The following is a 5,449-nucleotide window of genomic DNA, read 5'->3' on the forward strand; positions in this document are numbered from 1 at the left end:
AGGAAACCTGAACTGGTTTCCTGAGAAGTGTTTTATTTAATTGTGCCCTTGTTGTGGGTTATGCCTGATTTCTGAGAGTTGTAGTTAAAAGAGAAGTCATTCTTATAACGTATGAACTATGACTACTGTCTGCCCAGACATTACAGCAGATTGAGCCATTCCTTGTAGTTCCTGTGCCCTTCCCTGCCACCACTGTCACCACACCCATCTTTTACTTGCTATGAACAATTAGAGCCTACTTAATAACGCTGACCTTTGGATAATCTTAATCAAATTTTGTCTTCAATACCTTGCCCTGCTCAGGGCTTTTCCAGCTCCCAACAAGACAGTTCCCTTCAGCTTCCTAGAACAAGAAATGTCATCATCAAGAAAATGGTAGTCACTACAAAGCTATATGTCAGTGCAATTCAATTGCAAGTATTAGTAAAATTATAAAATAAGAATGCAGGAGGAATCCAGATCACAAATCCAGTCTGCAAACTCAAAAGCACCTTTTGTGAAAAGGCCAAGCCCTGCCTTGAGAACAATAATTGCATTCCTCCCTACTCCATCCACTTCTAAGTCTACTGCAAAAGAATTGTCTTCTGATGCACAGGAACCTTCTCCTAATTTCCAAGCATGATCAAATTATATTCTGGTTTTGAACTGACAGGGTCCTTTAGCTTTAAAAGCTCTTCCTCTCAATCTGATACTTAAGACTCAGCCTTCATCATCAATGAAGAGAGCACAGTTTTTCAACCTGTTTTACTAGGTAAACGAGGTAATCATGCTTAATAATTTTATCGAAAAATAGTCTTGATTCTGCAGCATATCCTTGGAGCCCTTGGCTACAGTGCTTTCCATCTGGATCCATATCTCATTAATGCACGTGGCTAAAAATGTATACACGGGTATAATATTCCAGGTGTAATGTCACCAGTGTCACCTCTTGAAATATTAACTATCACTTATCTCTAGCCTTGTCTGATATGTTCTAAGATTAAACATAGCATTTTCAGAAAAGCTTCTTTTTACGTGTGGTTCCTAGTTATTTATAATTAACAGGTACACTCAGAGTCTTCTCAAAAACTTTCAGCTAATGAGCTCCTACCTTGGAGCAGAAATTCCTGTTATTGGCCATCAACTGAACAACTTTTTATTTAACACTTTATTCCACTCCTATTTTGCCATTCTCAGGTTCATTCTTCTTTTTTTTTCTCTCTATGATATCCAGACTCTTCTCTGTTTAACCATCCCATCCAACTTTGTGCCTTTCCTGTTACTTCAAAAAGTGAAGCTGGAATGTCACGCATAATATATTTAGAAAACTAGTAACAGTAATGAAAACTAAAGAGACAGACAGGTGCCCAGCTGAGAAACCTAAAATAGAGGGTCTTAACTGTTGGCTTCATCAACATTTGGGATGCCACCCGTAAGAAAGTGTCTTAGAGAAAAACTTAGAGAAAGTCTTAGAATCACAGCATAATTTAGACCGGAAGGAAACTCTGGAGCTCACCTGGTCCAAACCTCTGCACTAAAAGTAGGGCTAACTTCAAAGTTTGTTGGTGTTGCTCAGGTTTCATCAAGTTGAGTTTTGGATGGAAATCTCCAAGGAAGGAGGTTCCACAGACTCCCTTGGCACCTGGTCGAGTGTCTGACCACTCTCACATTAAATAACTTGTATATGTAGATGTATATGTATGTATAATTGGAATCTCCTTAGCTGCAGCTTGTGTCTATTGCCTCTCATCTTTTTGCTGTGCATCACTTGTGCACAGGGGAGAATCTAGTGCTGTCTTCTATATAAGTACCCATTAGATAGCTGAAGAAAGCAAAAAGATCCATCATTCACTCAAATCAATTCAGTTTATCAATGTCTATCTTGTTCTGGGGAGCCTCAAACCACGCACAACATTCCAAATGCATCCTGAAAAGCACTGAACAGAGGGAAAGAACCACTTTTCCAGATCTTCTGGTGTTTAAAAACTGTAGAAAGCAATCGCCTTGGTCAGGCCTTGATTTGCCCTTGATGAATCTGTGCTGGCTGTTCCCAATCGCCAGTTCATTGTGTGACTAATAAGGGTTTCAAGGATAACTTGTTCCATAAACTTCTATAAACCTCTCAGTATTTTATTGATTCTTTTTCTTTGTAGGTTTTTGTGCAGAACTTTTCTCAGTTTTCCACGACTAGGTGATCAATACCATGGCCAAAGGTGGCTTCATTCACTGCTACAGAGAAAAACTGTGGTGTTACATTATGATTGCTTCCATTAGATTTAGGTCTGAATTAAAAAACCCCTAACACAACTCCTCCCTGCAGTTTCTCTAAAAGAGTCAAGCATATCCTCACAGTCAGATGATCATGCACTTAGTATTAACCATATGCAAGAGGTCAAAATTTATGGTCCTACAACAGATGTGGGCCTCCTTCTCAGAGGTGGTGATTCTTCTTGTTCTGTTGGGGCATAAAGCACTAACCATCCACTTCCAGCAGGATTCTTATAACACGACTGACATTTTCTAGTCACAATATAGTTATCTTGGCCCTTGTCCATTGTTTTTTGTAACAGGATGGCATACTATACTTCTGTTAATCTGCGTGGTTACTGATGTTCCGCCAAGGGCACACCATATACACAAAAATCTGTGTCCTCATGCTTCTTCAAAGGTGTGTTACAAGCTCCACTATTATGCTCTGACTGTGTCAAGATAAGTATTCCCTCTTGTTCTACGATGTTTTTCAACAGAGCCTTGCGTTCACAAGGTTTCATTTTCAGATTGTCTTCAGATGTATTAGCAGAACCATCCAAGCGATTTTTTTGCTTTTTGATCCTAAAATGATGAAAAGGCATGAAGCTAAATGTACTCTGTAATTTGGAAGTAGTAGAACTCGTAGAAAAAGTGCCACTTTCTTTTTCATGTAGTAAAAAAGGGAACAGTATTCCTTTGGTTTCCTCATTCTAACATACGAATACATGGCAATTTCTCACCATTTTTTTTCCCAGTCTTGAATATACCATTAATTTATAACGCTTCAGGAATTAAAATATCTTTTATAATTTGCTTTCTGTATGGCTGAGAAGAATTTTTCTATATTCAGACTGCTGTTTTCCAAGCTGTTTCTGGAAGTATTTACATTCAAAGTTGACTTCTTGAACCAAGAACTGTTGACCAAAAGTACCAGAATGGAAAATGGGAAACTACTGAATTCAAATTGAAGACTATGATCTTGCACCTGAAAAAGACGTATCACACCCTTTTTCTCATCCAAGGCCTGCCCCGCACCCCCCCCCCCCCCCCTCCCCGCCCCGCCACTGTAACTTACACTCATGAGAGAAAATTGGATTATTATAGTTAAAATCCCCTTAATAAGAACACTGGGATATCAGTAATTGCTGATTACTCCTGAGAATAAAAACAATCCTTACAAAAGCCGCACTAAGAATCACCTTTACCGCAGGAGCTGGTTGCAGGCTCCTCCAGGCAGAGGGTGGCAGCAGCCTCCCACCAGAAGTGACTGCCAAGGCACCAGTTTGCAAGGGGTGAGCCAGCAGTGTCAGGAACAGTCGGCCCGGCAGAGGCCAACTGCAGTAGACAGCTTTGATTAGAGCCCTTTTTATTCTCGGGACACTAATCCCTAAATAAAGAAAATAAATGTATTTTAAAATTTAACTCTTCCTTAACGAACTAAGTGAAAGGGATAGTGTACAGCTAAGCAAATGTTAAGCTACTACAGGAATCCTGAGAACGTGAAAAAAACTTACAATAATGGAAAAGGTTTCTTGGCGCTCCTGTTTCAGTTTGTTGCTGTAGAGCTAACAAGAAAGAAAAGCATGCTGACAAGCTGATTTGGTGTCGCCTTCTCAGCTACTGTGTGGAACTTGTTACTTCCACTGCTCAGTGGAGTTTTTGTCTTTCATAAGAACTCTGTATAATTTCGTCATTGATTTGCATCACTTATCTATCTGGGGAAAAACAGACCAGGATGTGCTGTTTTAATGATATTTCTTATTTTTCTATTTAAAATACAAAGGTAAGGCTTTAATGTTGATTGTACAGCTCCTTTTTGCATTCAGTTTTAATCAGTAGCTTGGTTTGGAGTTATTACAGATGCAGAATTGAGGGTGTGAAACTCATTGGCAGGTGAGAGTACTTAGACCTCTGTAAGAGTGAGTCCAAATGTGTGCTGTATCATAGAATAACAGAACTGAAAAACATTCATACTTTAAGTGAAATCCCCAGGGCAAAACCACCATCAACTTTATTTGGTCTGGGATATTAGCTGAGATATAAGGACTGAAAAAAACCCCATTATGGTTCAACTAATTGAATACGGCATTATATGCAACACAACTTCACTAAGCTGTTCTTCTGTCTTGTTACGTTACAGCAGATCTTTTATAAGGATGGTCAAGTCTTGATTTAAAGGCTACACATGACAGAAAAATCGGTAACAACCCAAAGACAGTTGTTCTAGTGAAAAAAAAATCTTATTTCTAATGCAGTTTTGTCCTGTTTGATTTCCAGGCACAGGAACATAGTCTTCCTTTGTCTGCAGAATTAAACAAACAGGGTTTTTTTCCTGTCTGCATAGCACTTTCACAGGGTTTTTTCTAAACCAGTTCCCATTTCTCAGCATCTTCTTTTAGAAGTGCTAGCACCATGGGATCAAGGAGAGGGTTCTGGTTATCACCATGTACAACAACATTTCAAAGCTACTTTGCTCAACAGCCATAAGAGAATATTTCCTGACCTAGTCACTATCAAGCTGTGAGAACGTGCTCTGCTTGCTCTTCACTAAATCCTTTCCTTATTTACTGTCTTCAAAGTTCAATGAATTGCATTAATCTGTGATGAGTTGTGGGTTAACCACCCTCCTGATGTTATCAACCATGCGTTGCTTAAGTAAGGTCGTTTCAATGAGTGCTCTAAGCCACCATTAAAGAGCTCTACCTTTAAATTGCTCCCATAATTTTTACAGCAACTACGGACTTCTTTTTCTTCCAGAGATTGACTAGCACTGAATGAAGAACTGTCTCATGCAAAGTGATGCTCCAGTGTACAAGAAGAGACAACAAGCCTGATTCAGACCTATGATCCCTCTAGCCCAAAGGCTCTTGCTGACAGGGGCAGCTCTACAAAGACGGACAAGTTGGTATCTCAGGGCCAGCCCAATGCAGGCTGTATACCCAATGCCTGATCAGGGTCAGCAAAGCTGAGGCAGAGACAACCACTGGTTCCAGTCTCAGGCCAGTGATCATCAGCCAAAAGTGAGTTAAGAAGTCAGGCCATAGGACAATCCCAGAAATCCAGACAATAATTCAGGAACAGCAAGAGACTCCTTAACTTGCTTTTGGCTGATGGTCACTGGCCATATGCACGTGCAAACCTCCGAAGTGTCTCAGATGGGAACTCCCTGTGCAGGCTGGAGCTGAAATGGGGTTCTGGGACCCATGGGCAGAGGTGGAGG

Source organism: Leptosomus discolor, chromosome 1 (assembly GCF_034619465.1).
Source record: "Leptosomus discolor isolate bLepDis1 chromosome 1, bLepDis1.hap2, whole genome shotgun sequence".
Taxonomy (NCBI): domain Eukaryota; kingdom Metazoa; phylum Chordata; class Aves; order Leptosomiformes; family Leptosomidae; genus Leptosomus; species Leptosomus discolor.